General features: G+C 47.1%; 2 long non-coding RNA genes across 3 annotated transcripts in view; one reads left to right on the top strand and one right to left on the bottom strand.

Moving 5' to 3' along the window:
• The window catches only part of LOC106150136, a 76258-nt gene that overhangs the window by 16384 nt on the left and 46036 nt on the right, over nt 1–13838 (top strand). The gene's annotated exons all lie outside the window — the stretch shown is intronic.
• On the bottom strand, nt 7478–10225 carry LOC102005913. Of its 2 annotated transcripts, none has more exons than XR_001236763.1 (3): nt 8639–10225; nt 7870–7955; nt 7478–7757 (listed from the first exon to the last, which is right to left on the bottom strand). It is a non-coding gene; the product is annotated as an uncharacterized LOC102005913 (long non-coding RNA). The 2 variants fall into 2 exon arrangements; XR_263247.2 differs by having other exon boundaries at nt 7478–7661; nt 8639–10220.

The following is a 13838-nucleotide window of genomic DNA, read 5'->3' on the forward strand; positions in this document are numbered from 1 at the left end:
GACGTATCCAGAGATCAGAAAATGAGCCACAGAGATACAGGGTGAAGCTATGTCTTAGTTACTTTTCTGTCATTGCTGAGACAAAATACCCAACACCTAAAGGTAAAGGGAGGAAAGGTTTATTTAATTCACAGTTTGCAGAAATTTCAGTACATAATCTGCTGGCTCCAAGGCAGGGTGGATGGCGGACAGACATCACAGCAGAGAAACAGTTCATGGTGGGAAGAAGGTAGCAAAATAAACAAGGGACAACCACCACTCTTTCTATCCCTTATATCTTATCCAGGCTACTTAGGGTGGGTAATACTCACACCCTTAACCTTAGATCCTGGATCTTAGCATCACACCATGAACCAAGCCCAGTATCACATCCTCTAGATCCAGCCACCTCTGAAAAAGCCCCTGTGACTGCATGAGGCTTTGGGGGGATGGACATCTAGACACAGCCATAACAGGCTATTCAGAGGGCATCTGGCAAACAGAGCCAGAGGGCAGGGGACAGAGGATGCGTGTGAGATTGAGGTTGGGATCCGATCTGTTTGCTTTTGTGCACTCAGTTTTGCTTAGAGGTTTAGGTGGAGGTTTGATGGGGTTTATGTCAAAGAGGACACACATGCGGAAGCAGGTCATGAGTGCCAGAGAAAGGTAGGGAGAGTAACAGAATGAGAGCGGCTTACTTTTCAAAGCCAGCTGCGCCTGTCGTGTGGCTGCTCTGCCCATGCCTCCACAGCTCAAGCTTGCTCTCTGAGGCCCAGTGAAACTGTCACAGCCCTGTCCCTGAGGCTGTTTGTGGGAGACACAGTATTTCCTTCTTATTTAAGGTTTTGCTTTTTGCCATTTCACTTACCAGTGTTCAGCTGTGGCCCGAACATATTAAGTAGAAAATTCCAGAAGTAACTAATTCACAAGTTTTAAATTGCACCTCATTCTGCATAGCATAATGAAATCTCAGACAGTTTAATGCCATCCTACCTGGGACAAAATTGATCCCCTTATCCAGTGTATCCACACTGTATATGCTACCTGCATAGTAGTTGCTGAGTAGACATCTTGGTTTTCAGATTGACTATTGAAATACTACAGTGCTTGTGTTCAAATAACCTTTATTTTATTTAACAATAGCCCCAGAGTGCAAGAGTAGTAATACTGGCATTTTTATTATAATACGTTGTTGTAATAGTTGTTTTATTATTAGTTGTTAATCTCTTGCTGTACCTAATTAATAAGTGAAGTTTTATCACAAGTGTGTGTGTGCATAGGAATATAGTGTACGTTGGATTTAATACTACAGTTTCTGGCATTCACTGGGGGTCTTGGAACATCTATTGAGAAGGGGGACAACTGTATTTTTATTGTCTTTATAACAGTTTTGGTTTTACATGGGGAGAATCATGGTGATGAGAAGGGGACACATGGAGAGGTGGATGAGAAAACAGGGAGGAGAGGCTAGAAGGAGGAGGACACAGTGGCGTCAGCACAAAGGACCAGGGGATAGGAGGCAAGGTCAGGGTGAATGTGAGTCAGGCAGTTCCGGCTTAGCCTGACCAGCTCTGCTTTCCCTGCTTAATAAGAAGCAAGGTCACCTGTTGTGTGGGAGCGGAGGTGTGACATGACTTGATGAGGAAGCCCGAGGTTGAGCAGTTGTGAGGCCTGAGCAGCAGCTGGGAGGAGACTGCCTATCACCACCAGCCTGGCTGCCACAGCGGTGCTCCTGGAGCCCTGCTGCAGATGGTCCAGAGAGAGTGGCGGAAGGAAGCGGGTGTGTGGGAATTAGGGGAGGGGACCAAGATCAAGACAGGGGTCAAAGGAGCCGAGGGAGTGGCATGGGCCACAGCGATCCATTTGCTTCTTGCTCCCCCACCCACTCCCAGGATCCTTAGGGAAGAGCGCATGTGTTTCACTCTGTTTTTATCCCGAGAGAAGTGTCTGTGGTAAGTCACACACTGAGAGCCAGGAGAGGACGTGGGCATCACTGAGTAGCTCTGGAAAGGGGAGGAGCAGAGCTATGGTGATAGACCAGACTGCCAGAGTGCTGTTCTTCTTAATAGCTTTTATTTTCAGAGCCCTTTCAGGGTCACAGCAAAACGGAACAGCAAGCACAGACTGTTCCCATGTACCCCCAGTCTCTCTCGCCAGCAACATCCTGCACCAGCGGGGTCCATTTGCTACAACCAGTGAACCTACACTAATGCGTCACTACCTCCCAAAGTCCAGAGTTTATATTAGAGTTCACTCTTGGTGTTGCACATTGTATGGGTGGTGCGAAGGGATGATGATCACGTAACCACCATTATAGTACAAAACAGAACAGGTGTCACTGTCCCACCTATTCATCCTTCCCTCCTGTAAAACCTGGCAACCACCGATCTTTTCCTGTCCCTATGGCTTCAGTGGAATCACACAGGATAGAGTGTGATTACCTTACACATTGTCTTCTTTGACTTAGCCGTATGCACTTAAGGTTCCTGCCTGAGCTTGACAGTCCCTATCTTTCTCACGCACAGTAATATTCCAACAACCTGGATGTGCCACAGTTTATTTATCCATACACCTACCAAAAAGACAACTTCATAGCTTAGAAGTTTGGCAATTATGAATAAAAGCTCTATAAATATTTGTGTACAGGGTTTTGGGTAGCCATAAATTTTTAATCCATTTGAGTAAATATCAAGGAGAATGACTGCTGGGTCATATGGTAAAACTGTGTCTACTTTGTAAGAAAAACTGCCACATTGTCTATGAAAAGATTCATATCATTTTGAATTCCTACCAACAATGAGTGGGTGTCCCCTACATCCTCCCAGCATCTGGTGTTGTCAGAGTTTTGCTTTTGAGTCATTCTAGCAGATGGACAGTGGCCTCATCCTTTCATTTGCAATTCCCTAATGACAAATGGTGCCAGGCGTCTTCTCATATGCATGTATCTGTCTCACTGGAATCTTCTTTGGTGAGGCGTCTGTTCTGAGTTTTGCCCATGTTTAATTGTTTTTTGTTGTTGTTTATTTTCTTATTCTTGAATTTAAAGATTTCTTTGTATATTTCGGATAACTTTCCTTTGTCAGATATGTCTTTTGCAAATATTTTCTCCCAGTGTGTAGCTTGGCCTCTCATTCTTGTGACAGTGTCTTTGGCAGAGAAGGTCTTAATTTATGATATCACCTTATCAGTTATTTCTTCATAGTGGCTTTGGTGTCATGGCTAAAAAGTTGTCACCATACCTAAAATCATCTAGGTTGACGATGGTGAAACTTTCAGAGACCTAGTGCCAAATTACAACCCCAAACTCAGTTATTCATCAAAGTGCCAACACTGCAATTAACACTAAAATTGAATACTGAGGTTTTAGTTTACAATAAACAATTTTATAGCAACATCTTTGGTCGTAGAAAAACACTGTAACACGTGTGCCATAGCTTTGCCACCACGGATCTAGATGTTTTCCTAAGTTATCTTTTCAGAGTTTTATAGTTTCAAGTGACCCATTTTGAGTTAGTTTTTGTGAAGGGTGTAAAGTCTGTGTCTAGATTGATTTTGTTGTTGTTGTTTAAATGTCTAGTTGTTCCAGCACTGTTTGTTGAAAGACTATCTTTGCTGGGGATGGTGGCCAATGCCTATTATGCTGGCTACTTGGGAAGCTGAGTGGGAGGGTTGCAAGTTCAGTAGTGATACCCTGCTTTTAAAAAAATAAAAATAAGATTCTTCTTCTTCCCTTGTCAAAGCCTAGCTGATTACAATTGTGTGGGTCTATTTCTCGGCTCTCCACTCAGTTCCATTGATCTATAGTGCTTTTATTTTGTTCCTTATTTTTTCCCATACCAGGACTAAACACATAGTCTTGCACATGCGAGACAAGTGCTCTACCATGGAGCTACGTCTCCAATCCCTTTTTATTTAAAGAGATGGAGTCTTGCCACACTGCCCAGCCTTCTGCTTCAGCCTTTCAAGTAGAGGCTGAATTTTTCTTTTGACTCTCACTTTGTCACCAGATTTGCTGTACCCTCTACTCTGTCAAGTCTGATTATTTCCCCGGCTCCTTCCACCTCACAGGTAATCTATCTGTTCTCAGGCCGCCACATAGCTGTCACCGTCTTTCCCGCCTTGTTGACTCAGCTCTTTGGTTCCCAGCTGCTACATCCTTCTTTTTTCATTACTTTTCTTCCTTTCTTGTCCTGAAACACATCAACTATTAGCGCCTAGGAAAGGGTGAATAGAAGATACTTTCATAATCCTTGCATATCTAAAAATTCTTTTACTTGCCTTCATTCTTGATCAATAGTTTGGTTGAGGGTATAATTTAAGGTTATTTATTTATGTATCTATTTCGCATTGCTAGGGCTTGAGTCCATGACCCTGTGTGTGCTAGACAAGTGGTCCACCACTGATTTGTACCCCCAGTCCCTTTATTCGATTTCTTTAAAACTTCGAAGGTGCTGATTATTTTCTTCTAGCATCCAGGGTTGTCCTTGAAGTCAATGTCATGTTCATTCTTCTTCTTCTGTATGGGACCTAGTTTCCTTCCTCTTTGGAAGTTCTAGCTTTCTCAATTTGTCCTTGTGTTGTGACATTTTATGATATGCCTTGGTGTATCAGTCAGGGTATTTAATGAAATTAATTCTGCTAAAGTGGATCATACTGTAAGTGCTTCTTTAAACAGGCTACATAGTAAGAAGTCCAGAGATATGGATTGAATTAAATCTTCAGAGATGGAGAACTTGACTACAGCTTCCTTCTGAAGATCAGGACTGGTGTCTGTCTTGGTTGGGTTTTACTCACTAATATACAGGCTGGGTGACTGATAAAGGCTAGAGATGGGTATAGCTCGCCACTTTGGAGGCCGAGAAGTACAATATCCGGGTGATAACTTTCCTGCTGCAGCATAGCAGGGCGGAGGGTCTTGCATGGTCAGGCAGAGCACGTATGCTAGCCTCGGTCTGTATTCTTCTAATGATAAAGCTACTAATGCTGCTGGGTCCCACCTTCATGACCTTTCCTAATCCTGACTACTTCCCAAAGGCCCTATCTCCAAACACCTCCTAACACAGACTTTTGGGGCACACATTCCAACCACAGCAGCTGGTTCATGGAACACACGCAGCTGTACATCCAGGAGCCTTCTGTCCAATCCCTGAACATCTTCACACGCCCCAAATATTAAGAGAGCTCTGACCAGAAGAAATGATAGCTTTCTGCTGAGTTAGAGTCCAGAGCTCCAAAGTGTAGTAGGATCATGGTTTGTTTTCAAGGTTTATTTTAGATCCAGCTGGCCTGTGGAAGGCAGGTGTATTCGACAAACCCTGGTGTATATATTTCCTAGGCCTCAGGGTTTTCAGGAAGTGAAAACATCCTTCTGTGATTGAACATTTTTAGAATCAAAATTTGTCTGGGTTGGGAAGCTCTTCCCTCTGTCTGAATGAGGTCACCGTCATTTGGTCTGGTGACACACATGAAACCTAAGAACTGACAACTGCTGGGCCATAGGGGTGGCCTGGGGGACTTCTCAATCTGATGGTCCTTTGCTGTCCCCTGTTGCCATGGTGTCCTGTTTTTTGTTTTCTTTCTTTCTTTGGTGATGGGGATCGAACCCAGGGGCTTGCGTATACACGGCAAGCTCTACCACTGAGCCACATCCCCAGCCCCTGATTTTTTTTCACCTTGCCCTCCTTGTTATACTTTTTTCTGCCATCCATTAAAAAAAATCTTACCATAATCCTTATCTACTTCCTCTAACACTTTCTCTCACCTCTCTTTTTAAGTTATTTAATTACTTATGTTTTGTTTTTTCCTTCCTGTGGTCCCTGCTTTGCTCACTTTTTACATATATATATATATATATATATACATACATATATATATATACATATATATATATATGTATATATATATATATATACATATGTTTTTTTTGGTCCTCTCCCCTCTCTGTTCCAGCCCCCCACCCCCAGGAGTACTTACTTCCCTCTCCTTCCTCAAAGGCTTCCACTTCCTCTTGGCCACTGACTGCAAGGCCTAAACCAGGCAGAAGATTATTCAGAGGTTGTGGGCAGGGAGGTGAGGCAGCCTGGAGAGGAAGCTGATGAGGAGGGGCCTGACTATCAGAGCTGGGCCCCCCAGGAGGGGGGGTTTCCTGGTCATGTCTTGTCCAACACTTTCATCGTATGTCACCCACACAAAGTCATAAAGGTCGCCCTTTACCAAATCTGTTGGCTATTCCATGCTGAGACACTAACACACATTTAGAGTGCCAGAAGCAAGAGCCAAAAAACATCTTGGAAGACAAAGAAATGGGCTGAGTTTAATAAGCAAATATGTCACTTTCTTCACTTGGGTGGAAAAAATGAATTGCACAAGTCCAGGAAGGGCCCTTGGAGTTGCGATGAGAAAGCCTCAAAAGGGTTTTAGCCAAAAGGATATAAAGGAGCCACCAGCTGTTTTGACACCCCTGATACCCAGCCTGTTTGAGGTTGGGCTACTAGAGAAACACAAGGTCTGGAATAAGCTGGGCTGATCAGGCACCACACCTACAGGGAAACAGCCACCACCCACATTTGTCATGTGTCAAGGGCCACCAGCTCAGGTGGGCAGAAGTAGGGATGGCCAGTGAGGAACAAAAAAGGATGTGATAACTATACTCAAATTTTGACCAAGTCAGAACCCTGGCTCTAAGGAACTGGACCAAGGTCCCCGGAGCTGGGATTCATCTCAACACAAGGATGCACTTTGCTGCAGGAACAGCTGGCTGAAGATGGACTGGGCTGCTTCGTGGGGAATCACGGTCCTTTTCATTGGAAGAGTTTGAGTGCTTGGTGGCATGTTTGAAAAGAGACTCGGGGGCTGGGGATTTAGCTCAGCGGCAAAGCGCCTGCCTGGCAAGCGCAAGGTCGTGAGTTCAGTTCCCGGTACCGGAGAAAAACCAAAAACCAAAAAAAAAAAAAAAAGAAAAGAGACTCAAGTGTTGGATATGTAGTTGAACAAGATGCCTGTCAACCTCTTTGGGTCCATACTAGCAGCAAACAATGGTAATAACTAACTTAAACCAGACACTTACTGATGGCTGAGGGCATGGTACTCATGCCTTGTCTGAACTGTTTTATCTAATCCCTGCAATAACACTAGGAAGTAGGTACTCTGATACTGCTATCATCTTAGAGGTGAGGACGTGGGCTCAGGGAGGTGGAGAATGTGTCCAAAACAACAGCAGTGAAGAATAAGTCCTCTTGGGTGAATGGGACAAAAGACCTAGCAGGTCAGGAGACCATGTAGTGCATGTTTAACATGGACATTGAGGAGTGGAGTACCGTTGGGTGGCTTTTCCTTCACGGCCCAGGGCAGGGGCAGGGGATGCCTGCAGTCTCCGTATTGGAATTGTACAACCATGAGACAGAAAATAGGGGTTCCAGAGGAAAATAACAGAGCTGTCTTCTCTATCAAGTCGGAATTAGTCTACCAAAAAAACCCTACAACTATTCATACAACATAATTTTTGACCCACTTAATTCTTTTATTTATAATTTATAGGGAGAATTTTGTGTAACCTGCAAGTGTCAACTTGATTTTTGAATCACAGTAAACAGTAAGTTTGTTTCAAATGCCAAGATGGTTGGGGTGATCCATCTTCATGACTTCCCATATCAGCAGCCAATATCACTTCTCAATATTTAACACTGAAAATGGAAAAATTTGGATCCGTTTACGTTTCCTCCAGCTTTTCGACTGCTGTCCTTGGGAAGTTCAGTCTGCTTGGGAAGTTCAGTTCTGTCCTTGGGAAGTTCAACAAGGCAGTTGGAAAGCAGAACCCGCCCCCAGAGGTGAAGTTCCCCATTCCCTCCAAGCCTCTCTGTCCTGGATGGTGAGAGCCATGTCTACAATTACCTTGCTCCCAATTTACAGGCTGCCGAGTTCCTTTTCAGCTGAAACCACTGAACTGAATGTGGAGGGAAGAAGAATCCCAGGGTCATCTGCTGAGAAGGAAGGGCACAGAATCGGGAGCACTCGGAAGACCCGCAGCGCCGCGGGGCGGGGAGGGGGGTGGGTGGTGGTGGTGAAAATGAAATATTTCTGAGTGATGCTCGACAAACAATAATGACCTCCTAAAGAAAGGTCAAGCATGGCGACAGACTGAGTGACAGCTTTGTGCGGGGACTGAGGGCGTCTGAACCTCACCTGTCTTGTACGGGTCAGGGCGGGTGGGCGGAGGGACCGCCTATCAAGCGGGGGAGGGCCTGCAGAAAGAGCTGAGGACCCAGCCTGATCTAACCCTGGGCTTGGGAGTTTGCGCCCAGACTCCAGAGCTGCGGTTCGGTCACCTGTCACCTTCAGCTTGGTGCTTTCATCTGTGAGGCCTTTGGGGAGTGGGCAAAGCCTGCCACGAGAAGTCTCTCCCATCAGGTGGGGCCGCGAAGACTGTCGAGCAGCTCCAGAGAAGCGAACGGAGGAGACCGCCCAGACCCCGCTCCCCGCCTGGGTGACCCACCCCGAGGCGGGCGGTCCAGAGCCCCAGGCCCCTTCTGCGCCCTGAGCCTCCTCCCTTGGGAGGAGCACAAAGGCGCCTGGGTCAGAGGGCCGGCAGAGGCCCATGCCCGTTGCCCGAGGGCCCTCATAGCGTGGGGCTGCCCAGGCAGGGAGGAAGCCTCGTTCTTACCTACAAGAGCGTCCTGAGCCAAGCGCTGGTCTCAGAACTGGGTCACCTCAAAGGCGGGCGCGGACGCTCTATCTCGATTGCCAGGATCGGATTTCGTCTTTCCTTGTAAAGCCTAGCGTGCCCCCAGCTGCGGGCAGCACCAGTAAGCGCCTTTGTCCCGGCGTTCCAGGAGGCCCGGAGCGCAGTGCGCCCAGGGCTGGGTGCCCGGGCTCCCCGCCCCGCTCCCTGGGTCCCTGCTCGGCGCTCTACGGGGTGCCCCGTCAGGGTGCGGGCTCTCGGCACGAGGAGGCGAGGGCTGCCAGCCCAGCCTTCCTGGGAGCAGCGCTTCCATCGGAGGCGTGCCTCCTCTCCACCTCCCTGGGTCTCTCCAGCTTGTTTTTCTGCAGACGCTGGAGCCCCAGTGCCTTTGCAGTTAGAGACATCCTGTAATTGAAGGGGTGTCTGGGAGCCCGCTCTCCATGAGGCAGGCGCGTGCTGCCCTCTAACGGCGCCGCCTCGCCAGTTCCTTGGAGCGCCTGGCGCACGCGCTGGTCTCCCGGCAGGGAGGGTCTGCGGTGGCCAGGTTTCCTTCCTCCCGGGTTAGCGGGCCCTTCCCTGCAGCTGATCAGAGAAGCAGTCGTTTCTTATTGTAGAGAAAAGATGCCCCAAGCCAGTTCTGGTGAGGCAGCGTGGAAGGAAAAAACCCTTCCAAAACTCCACTAGGAGGAGGGTTCGTGGACGCCTCGAAGTTTAGGAGGGCGGGGCTCATGGCTTTCTTTGCGGGAGTCGGTGGCGGTCAGCACTTGCACACAAGGGGCTTCCTTCCCCTGCCTCCCCGGGGAGGAGGGACAGAGGACTGTGGGGGTGGCGTGGACTCTGAGGATCCACCCTCAGACTCGCCCCTTGGAGCCTGGAGAACCAACTGGAAAGCCAAACATGAACCTCTTGCAAAAACATCTGCCGGGTTAATGTTTGAGGAACCTGCAGAGAGCGCCTGGACACGGTCCAGTTCTGCTTAGAGGGGCCTCTAGCACTCCATTGAGGAGCGAAGTTCACAGGTGTGGGCCAAGGCTTGGGACGCGCTTCTGTTTGGGGAGCTGGGAAGCTTGTGTCCGAAGTGATGGAAAGAGGCGGAAGAGGCAGCGGGTTCCCCGCACAAGCCCAGATCTGCTTTGTGGCCGGGCAGGAAACAGCCCAGTAGTTACCGAGGCCTCTGAGGAGCGGACTTAGAGCAAAGGTGCACAGCGGACATTCTTCAGCTTCCCTGCGGTGCAGGCTCGGTGGTCACAGAGGTCAGGGAGGAGATTCCGGAGGGAAAAGCACTCCTTCCCTTGGAGGGCCAGCCCCACCGGAAGTGGAGAAGGGTGAACGAACCTCATTTGCACTGGAAGGTTAAGCAAACCCTTTTCTTCCTTGTACAAGTGGAAAAGAAGATCTCTTCCCACTTTTGTAAATGTTATCTGGATCTTCAGTTGCAAAAGTCTGTCACTGAGAAACGAGCCTTTCTCTTACTCCTTGCCCTACTCAACATTAAAGAATGCCGTGCTCCCCCTTCGAATTATCCTGAACAAATTGTGAAAAAAAGTTTAAATAAAAGTTTCTTTTCCAACCGGGCGTGGCAGTACATGGCTGTAATCCCAGCACTTTGGAGGCTGAAGCAGGAGGATCGCTGTGAGTTGGAGACCAGCCTGGGCTACAAACTGAGCTCAAGGCCAGCCTGAGCTGCATGCCAAGACCCTGTCTCAAAAAGACCAAAATAAATAAATAAATAAATAAATAACAAAAACCAAGTTTCTTTTCTGACAGATTTGGCCTGAAACTGTCTTTGGATGCATGAGGCTGATTATTTAGCCCCAGAGTAGCATATAGAGCAGCTTTCTAAAGTGATAGGAACCAGGTATTGTAGGGCATGCCTGTAGTCCCATTTCTCAGGAGGCTGAGGCAGGAGAATTGCCATGAGTTCGAGGTCAGCCCAAACTACATAGTGAGACCCTATCACAAACAGTAACGGTAGCCCTTGTGCATGCCAACCCATGCTTCCTAGGGCTCTAGATCCTGCTTCTGAGCTGTGCAATGGGTCCAGGGGAAGCAGGCTTTTAGTCCCGGCTTCTCAAGTGGACAGCACTGGGTCTGAAATAATATATATATTGTCTACCTTAATGTTAGGGTGGTTTGTAACTGCCCCTTGTGCCCCAGCTGAAAGATGGCCTGGTGTCGTTTTAGGACATGTTCTTCCATCTCCTTCTGCCTAGAGCCCCTTTCCTCCACCCTGGCATTTCACACGTTGCAGTTCCAGCCCTGGAAATACAAATGTTCCCCAGAGCTGGGGCGTGCCGAGCTGCACACATCTGCTCCCTGGTTTTATTTGGGTAAATAAATAAAAAGGGCCCTGGCCTTGTATGTGATGTTTAAAACAAAAGGTTGTAACCAGGGGGAGTCCAGAGACGCCTTTATTTTTACTGTTATTTTTTACATTGCTGGGGTTGAACCCAGGACCTCGTGCACGCTAGGCAAGTGCTCCGTCACTGACCCACATTCCCAGCCCTGAGCTCCTTACATCCCTCACATTTCATGATTACGTGCTGAGGTTTTCCCAACTGTGATTAGAGGAAGCCAGAGAGATCCAAATGCTACAGCACCCTGGGAAAGTGTCACTCAGCAGGGAGACTCATCCCAGGAGAATGTTCGCAAGGCTCCACACCCACCTGGTGTGATAGGTAGCTCCCTAAACCCCGGGAAGCCTGGCATCTGGGCTCTGCTACTTTTATGGGCTCATGGGCAAGTTACTACCGTGAGCCTCAGTTTCCTCCCTGGTAAAATGAAGATGTGAGCACTAGATGGTATGGATGTAGTGCTCAGTATATTATAAGAAGTCAACGTGGTTATATAGACATGTAATTGTATGTGTGCATGCTCAAGCTGGGGGTGGAACCCAGAGATCGTGCATGCTAGGCAGGCACTCCAGCACTAGACGCTACCCTTCCAGCCCTACACTGTTTTTAAAGGCTGGACGAATAGGATGGGATGGTAATGAAACATAGAACTGGCCTCTGTGAGCTCTGGACTGGTTTGGGGCTTGTGGTCAGGTGAGGAAAGGAATGCAGGATTAAAGTAGAAAGAAAATCATTGGAAGAAAGATGAGGAGGCAGAGAGCAAGGAGCCCTGGGACCTCTGGTGGAGAAACCAGCTCGATTCATAACCTGGGTCACATGAAGAGCAGTTCGGGAAAGTGGAAGAACCCCAAGATGCCAGCCTGTATGGAAGATCCGGATGGGAATAGACTCAGCCCCAGGCTTATGGAGCAGAAACCTGCAGAGAAAAGCGTTGGCTACCAGTAGAAAAGGGGAGCTGTGGGCCCCAACTGGGAAGCCTTCCAAAGCCACCAGTCTGCCAGGCTGAGGGGAACCAGAGCGACAGGCAGTAAGCACCTGATTAATGAATAAGCTGCCTGCTGGCTCGGGTAAGCGTGCACCTGTGATTTACCTGATTCCTACCAAGCTGCCTGCTGGGATCTCCACATGCTCAGTGGTTCTTTACTCAAACTGCCTCTAGAAGCCCGGATTGTGCTGAGCAGCCCTGGGGAAACTTCTACGAGAAAGTCTTTAAAAGAAGATCTGACTTCTGGGGAAGTGGTTGCCCTTGCCCATGTGCAAAAATGGCTGGGAAAACAAAACTTCAAGTTGCCTTATCAACTTGGGAGTGCTAGAAGCTATTAGAAGCAGAGGTGGACACAAGTTAATTGTCTGCTGTTATAGACTTAAGATTATCTTTCAGCCTTGTGAGCTATTTTTTTGCATATTAGGTTTTCAATTTTGTGTATATAATTTTTCAAACTCGTAAAATATAACATGAATTCCAGAGAAATGCCCAAATTGTAAATGTATAGTTTGATGAAAGTTTGCAAATTGAAAGCATTCATGCAGCCAGCATGTAAACAAGAAACAACCCAGGAGGAAGCTCTCCTCCTGCACTTTCTCCAGCCCCAGCCCACATGCCTCATCACAGTTTAGTACCCTCCCATAGTACCTATACTACCCTCCCTTTAAAAAAAGGTATTTTTTTTCCAGTGCAGAGAGTGGAGCCCAGGGCCTGGCACATGTTAGGCAAATGCTCTACCATTGAGCTATACCTTCCATTGTGGTATCGTATACACAACACACACTTTCTCTTTTTAACGAATTTTGAGTGTGCAGTTTAGTGGCATAAGTACATTTACATCATTGTGTGACCATTACCTCCTCCCATGCCCAGCACTTTTTTATCTTCCCAAACCTACTCTGTACCTGTTAAGTGCTAACTCCCCATTGCCCCTGCTCCCAGCCCTTGGCACTCATTGTACTTTCTGTTTCTGACTTTGGCTACTCTGGGACTTCATATAAGTAGAATCATACTGTGCTTATCCTTCTGTACCTGGCTTTCATCACTGAGCATAGTGTCATCAAGTGCTGTGCTTTTTAAGGATGAAAATGGATCACATTACGTCCCTCTATTTGTGTGTTGATAAATCCTTGAGTAGCTTCTCTCTTTGGCAGTTGTGAATCATGCTGATGTGAACAAGGTTGCACATGTATCTCCTTGTAACCCTGATGCCAGTCCAGGTGCCTCTATACCTGAAAATAGAATTAATTGCTAGAGCATGTGACAGTTTTATGTCTAATTTTTTAAAGAATTGCCATGCTGGTTTTCCAAAACTAGTTTTGCCCATTTTTAAGCTTTATATTCATGGAATCATTCAGTATGTATTGCTGTATCTGACTTTTTTTCATTCATCTTCGACTTTCCTTCAGCTCAACTTTCTTTCAACTTGAGTTTATGAAATTCTACTTTTGTTGATATAAGTGCATGCTCATGGTATGTGTGTGTGTGTGAGAGAGAGACAGAGAGAGAGAGAGAGAAAGAGAGAGAGAGAGAGAGATTCTGGAGATAGACCCCAGGGCTTCACACGTGCTAGGCAAGCTCTCTACCACTGACCTATTCTATCCCTTTAATAAAATTTTTAACATCTACTCAGAGTTGTAAGGCATTACAATTCGCTGGATTTCTTTCCCCCAGTGGATAATTTTGTGTGCTTCACAGGTTTTCTTACTGAATTATATGTTTTAATAAGGTAGAGGCTTCCAGCTGTATAATTAACTGTGCAAAATTTTGTAAGATAATTGAGTGGAGGCCAGCTGTGGCGGTGCACACGTGGAATTCCAGCACTCAGGAGGCTGAAGCAGGA

Source organism: Chinchilla lanigera, unplaced genomic scaffold (assembly GCF_000276665.1).
Source record: "Chinchilla lanigera isolate Chin_1 unplaced genomic scaffold, ChiLan1.0 scaffold00064, whole genome shotgun sequence".
NCBI classification, from domain to species: Eukaryota; Metazoa; Chordata; class Mammalia; order Rodentia; family Chinchillidae; genus Chinchilla; species Chinchilla lanigera.